Genomic DNA, 13,449 nt, shown 5'->3' with positions numbered 1-13,449 from the left:
TAAAGTTTGTTATACCAAGTTATGTAAAGGAAATACAAGAACAGCAAATGAAAGGAGTGAGGGAAGATGATTGCCATGTAAGATACTTTTCAGATTGTAGATGCTATGTTTCTTTGTTTTTCTTTCTTTTTTTGTGAACTTTTTTTTTTTTTTTTGGTAAGGAAGATCAGCCCTGAGCTAACATCCCTGCCAATGCTCCTCGTTTTGCTGAGGAAGACTGGCCCTGGGCTAACATCCATGCCCATCTTCCTCTACTTTATATGGGACCCCGTCACAGCATGACCTTACAAGCGGTGCATCAGTTCGCGCCCGGGATCCGAACCTGGGCCACCAGCAGCGGAGCGCCGTGCACTTAACTGCTGCGCCACGGGGCCAGCCCCTGAACTTTTTATTATTATTATTTTATTTATACTTTATGGACTGAATGTGTGTGTCACCCCCCCCCAACAAAATTCATATGTTGAAGCTCTAACCCCCAATGTGACTGTATTTGGAGATAGGGCCTATAAGGAGGTAATTAAGGTTAAATGAGATCACAACGGTGGGGCCCTACTCCAAGAGGACTCTTGTCCTTGTAAGAAGAGGAAGAGACACCAGGGAAGTGTGCACCAAGAGAAGGTCATGTGAGGACACAGAAGATGACTGTCTGCAAGCTAAGGAGAGAGGCCTTAGGAGAAACCAAATCTGCTGACATCTTGATCTTGGAGTTGTAGCCTCCAGAACTGTGAGAAAATTAATTTCTGTTGTTTAGGCCACCCAGTGGACAGTGTTTTGTTATTGCAGCCCTAGCAGACTAATACAATTGGGGTATAACATACCTGTGGAAAGTGCATAAATTTTGAGTATTGCTTGATGAATTTCTATATAGAACATAACCCATGAAACCTCTCTACACATTAGGATATATAAGTTTACCAGCACCCCAGAAACTCCACCAGGCACTCTTCCATTTACTACATTACGAAAGGTTACCATTTGTTTGCCTTATTCTGTAGATAAGTATATATATGAAATATATATAAATACTCAAATGCCCGTCAACAGTAGAACAAATAAGTATATGTATTATATTCATCCAATAGATGATACAAAGCAATGAGAATGAATGAACTGTAAATATGAACAACAAATCAAATGAATTTCAGAAGCTTAATGTTGAGTTAAATAAGTTAAAGATAAAAGAATACTTATTGTATACTCTTTTCATTTATATGTGACCTCAGTGTGTGTATGTTTATATAAATATTGGTTGTACCAATTTGCACTCCCTCTAGCATCATATGAAAGCTCCTAGGTTCCATGAACTTGGCATTTTTAGGACTTTTAATGTTGCTGTTTCATGATTTTAATTTGCATTTTTCCATAACCACTAAAGTTGAGAATCTTTTCTTATGTTTATTGATATATTTCTTTTAAATATAGAAAGGTCTGATCCACTAAAGTTCTGATGCAGATCTTCCTTTGACTAGAATTGTAGCATTGTTGCCTCATTTGTGACCATGACCAAAGCTGGAAGAAGAGACAGAGGAGGGAGGAATCTAGTCCTGTTCTGCTATGAGAATTTTACTGTAATGTTACTCAGTTTCTTCTTAGGTCTTCCTCTGGTCCCATTTGTTTACAGTTGTTGGATAAGATATTAAGTATGCATATTGAGAAAGCATACCCACATACATATAACGAGTTTTGGAATGTGGAGATGAGCTATGCATAAATTTAATCTCTTCTATATCATATTCTTCTATACATTTGTCCTCAACTATTATATTTTAGAACCTTGATTGTCCTTTCTACATAAGTTTATTTGTAAGTCTCCCAGGTCATTCTATTACTAGCGCGCATAACCATTATTGTATCAATGTTTACACCACTGTTGGAGAATAAACGTATGGGAGTTAAGAACCATGTCTCTTAATTTACAGTTATGAGAGATTATTTAGTAAAAGCCAAAACTAAATTTCCCATTGAGTAATATGAAATACTTCATAAAATCCAGCTTTTCTTTTATACTTACATTCTTTTTTTTTCAATTATTTTATTGAAATCATAAAGGTTTATAACATTGTATAATTTTGGGTATACATTATTATTTATCAAATTCTGTACAGACTGCATCATGCTCACCACCAGTAGTCTATTTTTATCCATTACCATACATATGTGCCCCTTTACCCCTTTTGCCCATGCCCCAGGTCCCTTCCCCTCTGGTAACCACTAATCTGTTCTCTTTATCCATGTATTTATTTATCTTCCACATACGAGTGAAATCATGCAGTATTTGTCTTTCTCTGTCTGGCTTACTTCGCTTAACATCATACCCTCAAGGTCCATCCATGTTGTTGCAAATGGGATGATTTTGTCATTTTTTTATGGATGAGTAGTATTCCATTGTATATATATACCACATTTTCTTATCCATTCATCCATAGCAGGGCACTTGGGTTGTTTCCACTTCTTGGCTCTTGTGACTAAAGCTGCAGTGAACACAGGGGTGAATAAATCTCTTTGGATTACTGATTTCAAGATCTTTGGTTAAATACCCAATAATGGGATGGCTGGATTGTATGGTATTTCTATTTTTAATTTTTTGAGAAATCTCCATACTGTTTTCCATAGAGGCTCCACCAGTTTGCACTCCCACCAGCAGTGTATGAGGGTTCCCTTCTCTCCACACCCTCTCCAACATTTGTTGTTTTTTTTGTGTGTGTGAGGAAGATTAGCCCTGAGCTAACATATGTTGCCAGTCCTCCTCTTTTTTCTCAGGAAGATTGGCCTTGGGCTAGCATCCGTGTCCCTCTTCCTCTACTTTATATGTGGAACGCTTGCCACAGCATGGCTTGATAAGTGGTGCATATGTACACACCCGGGATCCAAACCTGCAAACCCTGGGCCTCCGGAGCAGAGCACGTGAACTTAACCCCTAAGCCACGGGTGGCTTAGGTAAGGTGATATCTCATTGTAGTTTTGATTTGCATTTCCCTAACAATTAGTGAGGTTGAACATATTTTCATGTGTCTATTGGTCATCTGTATATCTTCTTTGGAGAAATGTCTGTTCATATCATCTTCCCTGTTTTTGATCGGGTTGTTTGTTTTTTTGTTATTGAGTTGTATGAGTTCTCTATGTATTTTGGAAATTAACCCCTTGTTGGATATATGATTTGCAAATATTTTCTCCCAGTTGGTGGGTTGTCTTTTAGTTTTGTTCATGGTTTCCTTTGCCTTGCAGAAGCTTTTTAGTCTGATGTAGTCCCATTTGCTTATTTTTGCTTTTGTTTCTGTTGCCCGCGTAGACACAGAATTTGAAAAGATGCTGCTAAGACTGATGTCAAAGAGTGTACTGCCTATATTTTATTCTAGGAGTTTTATGGTTTCACATCTTACCTTCAAGTCGTTAATCTATTTTGAGTAAATTTTTGTGTATGGTGAAAGATAATGGTCTACTTTCATTCTTTTGCATGTGGTTGTCCAGTTTTCCCAACAACATTTATTGAAGAAACTTTCCTTTCTCCATTGTATGTTCTTGGCTCCTTTGTCAAAGATTAACTGGCCATAGACGTGTGGTTTTATTTCTGGGCTTTTAATTCTGTTCCATTGATCTATGTGTCGGTTTTTGTGCCAGTACCATATTCTTTTGATTAGTGTAGCTTTGCACTATATTTTGAAGTCCGGGATTTTGATACCTCCCATTTTGTTCTTTTTTCTCTGGATTGCTTTGGCTATTCGAGGTCTTCTGTTGTTCCATATAAATTTTAGGATTCTTTGTTCTATTTCTGTGAAGAATGTCATTGGGATTCTTATTGGGATTTCATTGAATCTGTAGATTGCTTTAGATAATATGGACATTTTAACTATGTTTATTCTTCCAATCCATGAGCATGGAATGTCTTTCCATTTCTTTATATCTTCTTCAATTTCTTTCAATAACATCTTATGGTTTTCAGCATATAGGGCTTTCTTTTCTTTGGTTAAATTTATTCCTAGATATTTTATTCTTTTTGCTGCAATTGTAAATGGGATTGTATTCTTAACTTCTCTTTCTGATAGTTCGTTTTTAGTGTATAGAAATGCAACTTATTTTTCTAAGATGATTTTGTACTCTGCAACTTTTCTGTGGTCATTGATTAATTCTAATAGTTTTCTGATGGATTCTTTAGGGTTTTCTATATATAGAGTCATGTCATCTGCAAACAGCAATAGTTTCATTTCTTCTTTTATAATTTGGATTCCTTTTATTTCTTTCACTTGCCTAATTGCTATGGCCAAAATCTCCAGTACTATGTTGAATAGTAGTGTCAAGAGTGGGCGTCCTTGTCTTGCTCCTGTTCTCAGAGGGATGGCTTTTAGTTTTTCCCCATTAACTATGATGTTGGCTGTTGGTTTGTCATATATGGCCTTTATTATTTTGAATTATTTTCCTTCTATACGCATTTTACTGAGAGTTTTTAACAAATAGATCCTGGATCTTGTCAAATGCTTTCTCTGCATCTATTGAGATGATCATGTGATTTTTATTCCTCATTTTGTTAATGTGGTTTATCACATTGATTGATTTGTAGATGTTGTACCCTGCATCCCTGGTACAAATACCACTTGATTGTGGTGTATGATCCTTTTAATCTATTGCTGGATTCGGTTTGACAATATTTTGTTGATGATTTTTGCATCTATGTGATATTGGCCAATTATTTTCCTTCTTTGTGTTGTCCTTGCCTGGTTTTGGTATCACAGTAATGTTGGGCTCATAGAATGAGTTAGGAAATGTTCCGTCTTCTTCAATCTTTTGGAATAGTTTGAGAAGGATGGGTAGTAAATCTTCTTTTGATGTTTGGTAAAATTCTCCAGAGAAGCCATCTGGTCCTGGATTTCTGTTTTTTCGGAGGGTTTTAATTAGTGTTTCAATCTCTTTACTTGTGATTGGTCTATTCATATTCTCTATTTCTTCTTGATTCAGTTTTGAGAGGTTGTATGAGTCTAAGAATTTATCCATTTCTTCTAGGTTGTCTAATTTGTAGGCATATAGTTTATAATCCTTGTATCTCGGTGGTATCCATTGTAATTTTTCCTCTTTCACTTTTACTTTTATTTATTTGACCCTTCTCTCTTTTTTTCTTGGTGAGTCTGGCTAAGAGTTTGTCAATTTTGTTTATCTTTTCAAAGAACTGGCTCTTAGTTTCAATGATCCTGTTTACTGTTCATTTAGTCTCTATTTCATTTATTTCTGCACTAACTTTTATTATTTCCCTCCGTCTGCTGACTTGGATTCATTTGTTCTTTTCCTAGTTCTGTTAGGTGTAGTTTAAGATTATTTATTTGATATTTTTCTTATTTGTTGAGGTGGGCCCGTATTGCTATGAATTTCCCTCTTGTAACTGCTTTTGCTGTATCCCACAAGAATTGGTATGCTGTATTTTCATTTTCATTTGTCTCCAGGCATTTTTTGATTTCTTAACTGATCCAATGGTTGTTCAGTAGCATATTGTTTTGTCTCCACATACATGTGACTTCCCCAGCTTTTGTCTTGTAGTTGATTTCTAGTTTCATAGCCTTATGGTCGGAAGGGATGCTTGATATGATTTCCATCTTCTTAAATTTATTGAGACTTGCTTTGCTTCCCAACATATGGTCTATCTTTGAGAATGTTCCATGTGCACTTGAGAAGAATGTGTATTCTGCTGTTTTTGGATGGAATGTTCTATATACAAATCTATTAAGTCCATCTGCTCAAGTGTTTCATTTAAATCTACTATTTCCTTTTTGACTTTCTGTCTGGATAATCTATCCATTGATGTAAGCAGGGTGTTGAGGTCCCCTACTATTATTGTGTTGTCATTAATTTCTCCCTTTAGGTCTGTTCATAATTTCTGTACATACTTGGGTGTTCTTGTGTTAGGTGCATATATATTTATAAGTGTTATGTCCTCTTGGTGGAAATTCCCTTTTATCATTATATACTTCCCCTCTCTGTCTCTCATTGTCTTTTTTATCTTGAAATCTGCTTTGTCTGAAATAGGTATGGAAATACCTGCTTTCTTTTGCTTGCCATTTGCTTGTAGTATCATCTTCAGTCCCTTCACTCTGAGCCTATGTTTGTCTTTAGAGCTGAGATGTGTTTCCTGGAGCCAGTGTATTGTTGGGTCTTATTTCTTAATCCATCCAGCTACTCTGTGTCTTTTGATTGGAAATTCAATCCACTTACATTTAGAGTTATTACTGATATATGAGGACTTCATACTGCCATTTTATCTCTTGTTTTCCAGTTGTTCAATTTCCATTGTTTCTCTTCCTGTGTATTTCTGAGAGTCATTCTATTTTGGTGGTTTTCTGTGGAGGTTTTCTCACTTTTCTTTTTTATGGGTTATGGCTCTGCTCTGATTTTTTGTTTAGTGGTTACCATGAGGTTTGTATAAAAGATCTCATAGATGAAATAGTCCATTTTCTGATAGCCTCTTACCTCCATTAGCCTAAGTAGGTTCCATCCCTCTCCACTTCCCCTTCTGAGTTATTGTTGTCACAAATTATTCTGTTTTGTGTTGTGAGTTTGTGATTAAATTGAAGTGTTTATAGTTACTTTTGATGCTTTCCTTCCCTTTATCTTTTAATTAAGTATTTGCTATCCTGTTCTGAAAGAAAGCTGCAGTTTTCTGATTTTTTCTGTCTATTTATCTCCTTGCTCAAAGCTTTGTAGACTTTTGCCATTTTTTTTTTCAAGTGTGAGGCCATCCTTAATCATTTCTTGTAGGGGAAGCCTAGTGGCGCTGAACACCCTTGGCTTTTGTTTATGCGGGAAAGATTTTATTTCTCCATCATATCTGAAGGATAGTTTCACTGGATAGAATATTCTTGGCTAAAAGTTTTTTCTTTCAGTATTTTTAATATATCATTCCATTCTCTCCTAGATTGTAAGGCTTCTGCCGAGAAACCCACTAAAACCTGATAGGAGTTCCTTTGTAAGTTATTTTCTTCTGCCTTCCTGCCCTTTATATTTTTTCTTTGTCATTGACTTTTGCTAATTTTACTATTATATGCCCTGGAGAATGTCTTTTAGCATTGATGTAACTAGGAGTTCCATTAGTTTCGTAGATTTGTAAGTCTGGTTCCTTCCCCAGCTTTGGGAATTTTCAGCCATTATGTCTCTGAACAAGCTCTCTGCTCCTTTCTCCCTCCCTTCTCCCTCTGGAATACCTAATATCCTTATTTTGCTTTTCCTAATTGAGTGGGATATTTCTCAAAGAATTCCTTGATTTTTTTAATTCTTAGTTGTCTCTCCTCCTCCACCTGAAGCATTTCTATATTTTTATCCTCTAGCTCACTAATTCTTTCCTCCATAATAACATCAGCTCTATTTTTTAAGGATTCTAGATTATCTTTTATCTCATTAATTGCGTTCTTCATATCCAGAATTTCTGCTTTTTTTTTTTAATAGTTTCAATCTCTTTGATGAAGTATTCCTTATTCTCATTAATTTTATTCCTGAGCTCATTGAACTGTCTTCTTGAATTTCTTATAATTCGAGTTTCTTTATGACAGCTATTTTGAATTCTCTGTCATTTATATTGTAAATTTCTGTGACTTCAGAGCTGGTTTCTGGAGATTTGTCATTCTTCTTCTGCTCTGAATTGTTGCTGTAGTTTCTCATGGTCTTTGATGAACTAATCTTTTGCCAGGGCATTTGTGGTAGTATCAGATTGCAGATTCCACCTGCAACCACCGGGAGAAAGTAGGAGGTGTGCTTCTGATCCCACCCTGTCTGCTAGAAGTTGTGTGGGTACGGTGGATGGTCTTACCAGCTGGGAAAGCATTCGCACGTCGGCTCAGGGCTGCCCCTGTGTTGAGGTGCATTCACACTTATGGGGATGCAGTGGTACTATGGGCACTTGCTCAGGCTGGGGATGCATTGGCATGTGTGTGTATCTGCCACCAGTTATTCTTCTGGTTGCACCAGCCAGTGTGCTTCATGGGCTGGGCTTCCTTCCAGGGTCTGAGCCTGGACCTCTCATTGGTTCCGCAGTGGCAGGGTGGGCTCTCCCACCAGCCAGGAAGGCATTTGCTCACAGACCCCAGGCTGCTGCCACCCTTTCCCATAGTCATGCTGGGGAACACTCAACTTTTGGCACAGCAGCAGTACTCTGGGCACTTGTGCAGGCCAGGAAGGTGCTTGGGCACGCTGACAGGTCTTCCCAGGAAGGATACAGCAGTGCTCACCTATCTCCACCACTTCCCAGGGAGTGAGTCCATCCACCTTCGAATGTATGACTGCGTGGGTTTCTCAGATGTCCTGTAGTGCTGTGTGAGTATCCTCCATTGGTCAATGAATATTCATTTAGTTGTAGTTCAAAGGGGGAAAGATAAAGGGAACAGCTCACTCTGCCATGTTGCTGACATCACTCTCTTACATATATTCTTTTATTTCAGATCTTCATCATCTTTCATCTTGAGGATTGGAATCTTTTCCTTTCAGATAGATCTATCCCAAGTCTCTCTTCACTAGTATTTCCATCACATTTGCTAACTGAGATATTTAGTACAAATAGCAAATTTTATCATATTCTCCCTTGCCTCTCTGTTGTCCAAAAGAATCTCTCCTTGGCTCCATACTTCCACTCTAGCTGCAGCTTGAGACATCCATATTCCTGGCATCATCTGCAGCTATGTCTTTGGCATCTTGGAACTCCCTTTTCCATCTTTAGTGCCTTAATTTCCCTTAATTTGGTTCTGTGGCACCTAGTTTTCTCTCCAGGCTTTTCTTCTAACTTAGATATTTACAGCTCTGACTCCTTTATCTTCAATATTTGACATTTCCTAAGATTAAATCTTATGTTTCTTTCTTTTCTGTACTTGCAAGCTGTCTCTTGGTTCTCTCATCTGTTCTTGCAATGTAAGTATTACATCAATGTAGAGAATTTAAAATTGGCTTCCAATCTGAGTTCTAAAACACAAAAACTCATATCTTTTGTTCTTGTGAAGTAAAACACTTTGTCAAATACACAGATGTTGGAAATAGTCTGTCCCACTACGGTCATATGTAGCCAAGGTATATTAAGTGTACTCATTTGTTTGTCAACTCCACTTGTAATAGCTATCAGTGCAAGAGCTGTTAAGCTGAATATGCTTGTACCATTTCCTATCTGAGTCATCCTAAGAAAGTTAGGTTCCCCAACTAAGTCCTATGTTTCCCATTTGTGAAAATGGGGAAAATAACACCTGGCAGAGTGTGATGGTACACATATAAGTGTGTTACTGGTCACATCAGTGTGAGAGCAGTAAATTCCTGGAAGTCAGGCTACAATCACCATAACAATACTTATTTTCTTTCTCTGTCCACCAGCTTCAAAAGTGTAAAACTTACACCTGAAGGCTGCCTATAGTGCAGTAAGAAATCGGGACTATAACTTTAACTTTCCTTTAACTTTCCCTAGGTCCTATGGAATCTATCATTTAAAAAATACAAGGACTAGGGGCTGGACTGTTAGGTGTATTGCAGAATGAGTGCAAAACTTGTCTTACCTGCGGGCTTTGGCTGTAACTTGAGACACGGCACCAAGAAGTACAGTATTGTGTCTTTTAATATGAGTTGTCCCAAGGACATTGTGGTTTTAATACATTTCTGAGTACCTGATTGAAGATTTATGTTTCTTTCTTTTCTTTTAGTTTGAACAGACTTGAATCTTACAGCTTTTAAATTTGAATACGCCATATTTATAAACTTGTTATATTATGACAAATGATTTAAAAGGGTAAAACATTTTTTTCTCTTTTTAAAAAAATTTTCTGTAGCTTAACTCTGACACATTGCATGATTGCCTGCCTGAAAATCTTCGTATGTTTAGATTATATAATGAATATTGTTCTAAATTATAAACTGCTTAAATCAAAAGGAATATAATAAAAGTGCATTTTATTTTTTATAGATTTAGTCTATTGCTCTTGAAAAGGAACATTCATTTCAATAAGCTAGCATCCTAACTATGAAGAAATGCTAAGCATTTGGTAGTCTGCTTATTTTGCTTTAATATTGAAAATCTCTTGGATACTCATACCAGGTTTGCAATCCTTTGAATTACCCAGGGACCTGACTGATCATTTCTTGAAGCAAGATGGATGTTTACCCTGCCTGGGATGCACTTAACATGGCAGCAGTGCAGACAATATGAGTGACCTCTCTCTGGGTGGCAGGCTCAAGTGTATACATAGATTAATTTACTTCTCCAGAGAGTGATCACTGGGCAGATTCTTATTAGTCAATTTATTCACTTGATTAAAGATGAATAATCATGTTGTATTTGAAGAACTCTCTTAGTTATTCGTTTGAGCCAAAGAAAACAGGAGAGCCAATTCACCTTAGCTACTAAAATTGTGTGCAGAGAATTAGACACTTCACATTGCCATGTCTATGCGCTGAGTGAGCATGGAGAGAGAATACAAAGTTTCAGCTATTGTGTTCTATCTGAGTAAAAATACAGATAAGACTTTGATCTTCCAGGCATATAGAGTCTTTAGTTAATTGATGGAAAATTTACCTTCTTCCAAAAGTGTATTTTACAAAGTGATTGTAAAGGTGCTTGCTGATTGCAAAACAGATTCAATAGATAATCTGGATTATGTTGACTTTAGAAACATTGTGATGTAAATAGAAACTCACTCTAGCAGGACTGGATTTTAATGTTATATTGTCTTGTGAACGTATCTGTTGATACAGATATTTAAGTTTGTTTTGTTTTGTTTTGTTTTTGCTGAGAAAGATTAGCCTTGAGCTAATACCTGTGCCAATCTTCCTCTACTTTATATGTGGGTCACTGTCACAGCATGGCTGACAAGTGGTGTAGGTCTGTGCCTGAGATCCGAACCAGTGAACCTGGGCCACTGAAGCAGAATGTGCCAAACTTAACCAATATGCCACAGTGCCAGCCCCTATAAGTGTTCATTTTTTACAAGAAATGTTCAATGTAACATGCTATGCTTAATTTGCAGTGCAGTTCTTTTTGCTGATACACTATTTGCATAGAAAAGCATAATGTAGGGCTGGCCCCGTGGCATAGCAGTTGAGTGCACGCGCTCCACTGCTGGCGGCCTGGGTTCGGATCCCAGGCGCGCACCGACACACTGCTTCTCCGGCCATGCTGAGGCCACGTCCCACATACAGCAACTAGAAGGATGTGCAACTATGATATACAACTATCTACTGGGGCTTTGGGGGAAAAAATAAAATAAAATTAAAAAAAAAAGAACATCATAATGTATATAGATAAAGGTTGTTTGAACATAAAACTCTTCAAAAATAATGTCTAATTCTGTCAAATTTCTAACAAATTATGAGGTAAACCATTGCATCTTCAGAATGTCTTTTAGGTGTGACGTTAGGGCTATTATCTTCAAGGAAATTGTCCTAAATCTGTGTTTTCATAGGGTACACCCTGTTTTACTTTTTAAGAGTCAGAAAAATATCTTATTTTAAAACTATATAATTATTTAAAGAATTAAGGTGATGTAAGAAATTAGCAATAATATTTAAAAATCAGCCCTAATTCTAACTCGCAGAAAAAGCAACAGATGACATTAAGTCAACCGGGTATATTTTTATCTATTTATCCAGATAGATTAGCAGAAATACTTTATGAAAACAGAACCAAATTATATTTACTTTTAAAAATGACGGACAGAGAGGATGGTTCATGGAAGACAGCCTCAGCATCCTGAATATGTATCTGCTGGCTTTCTCTGTCTACTGTAATCCCAAGTCTCAACATCCTCTTGGATGTATCATCATGAAGTGAGCAAAGTCATGGGCTGTACTGCAGACTGAGAGGAGACAGCTGGCACCAGAGGACCAAACCTAGTGACCAGCTATGACAAGCCCTGAAGCAAGAATAAGACAGCGTTTCCTAGAGGTATTTTGGCCCTTGAAGATAACTAGAAAACGTACCACTCTGGCCTGAGTGAATATCTCCGGAAGGACCCGCTGACATCTCTAATTTCCAGTGATCCCAGGGCTGAGGACCAGGTTTTGCTCTCTCTACCCCTGCCGCTGCTGCCAATGGGATTTTGCAAGTGAGGAGACAAAGGAACAAAGGCAACTATTTTTACTACTGTTTAGCATTCCAAAAATATTTATCAGTTCTAATGTGGTGAACATTTTCGTACATGTCTTTTGATGCATATTTATGAGAGTTTATGGGATCCATATTTAGAAGTGAATTACAGAGATTACTAGTTGTCCTTCAGTATTAATCATCTTCTTTTTGAAGGTAATCAGAATTCTAATATTTAGCTGGGTGTGTGGTTTCTCAGAATAAAAGTATTATTTAGCCTAATTTGTATCCATGTGTGACTAAGTATCAGCCAAGCAGAAAGGGATACTATTATGTATTGACTTGTCAACTTAGCCTTAGACAAATCAGAGATTTTACCCAATATTAAATTTTGCTAGTAATTTCAAATCCTCAAGTAATCATAAGCATTGTTTAAAGTGGTCCAGAACTTCCAATGTGGCTTCCCAGGCTGTTTCTGACTGCATCAGATTTGCTCTATCCCCACTTAACTGTGAGGTACCAAGTGAGGTGTGCAAGTGCAATTCTTACACAGAAGAGAGTCATCCCAGTTATGTAACATTTCCATTTTATATTCCAATAGTGATAAAGCTTCTGTGACATTTTCCAGAAAGCCATTCCCATAGATCCATAGATTTTATTTTTATTTCTTATAAACAGTCCTAGACAACCTGCTAAAGTTTCTCCTGCTAAATGTGTCCCCTAGATACAGATTCTGCTGCTAGCAAATATCATTAGTTTACTTGCCAGAAAGAATGTCATTAACACGTCTAAAAGGACATTAAAACAGGTCACCTGCCTTCATTCTTTCCCTGAATGTGGATTGGATTCTTAACTCTTTTCTTCCCAGATGTATAAGCAGAAGCAATGACAAGAAAACAATCCGAGATGAATCAAGTATAACCGTAAGGCACCGAAGACCAGGACCAAATCTGGAAAAAAGAAATAAATGCAAAATATATTACAAGGATAGCATTTCATGCCAGAAAAGACCCAAGTAAATCATTTATGAACAAGCTGTGCATAAATTAAAATGGATAGAAGTGTAGATAATGAGTATAACTGTATCATTGTTTTACAGCTACACTCTACGTTAGCCAAGTCCATTTCTCGTTTTCCTACCGTCCTTTCACTTGAGTTATCTGACTTCTTTGCTCAGATGATGTCTCATTTCTGATTATCTATATTACTTATATTATAGTTAAATTTCTTGTTTCTACTATTCAGTATTCATGTGTTTCATTATTGTAGTAATAAATGACCTTTTAAATGAGAGATGTAGATGATGATGGAAGATATAGATGATAGATAGATAGATAGATAGATAGATAGATAGATAGATAGATAGAGATAGAAATAGAAACTAAAATAGCCAGTTACAGAGTAGAAGAGAGGAAAAAACATCA

Source organism: Ceratotherium simum, chromosome 10, assembly GCF_057802395.1.
Source record: "Ceratotherium simum simum isolate JZ-2026a chromosome 10, ASM5780239v1, whole genome shotgun sequence".
Classification (NCBI taxonomy): Eukaryota; Metazoa; Chordata; class Mammalia; order Perissodactyla; family Rhinocerotidae; genus Ceratotherium; species Ceratotherium simum.
The sequence above is the reverse complement of the archived record's forward strand: the minus strand, read 5'-3'. Positions refer to the sequence as shown.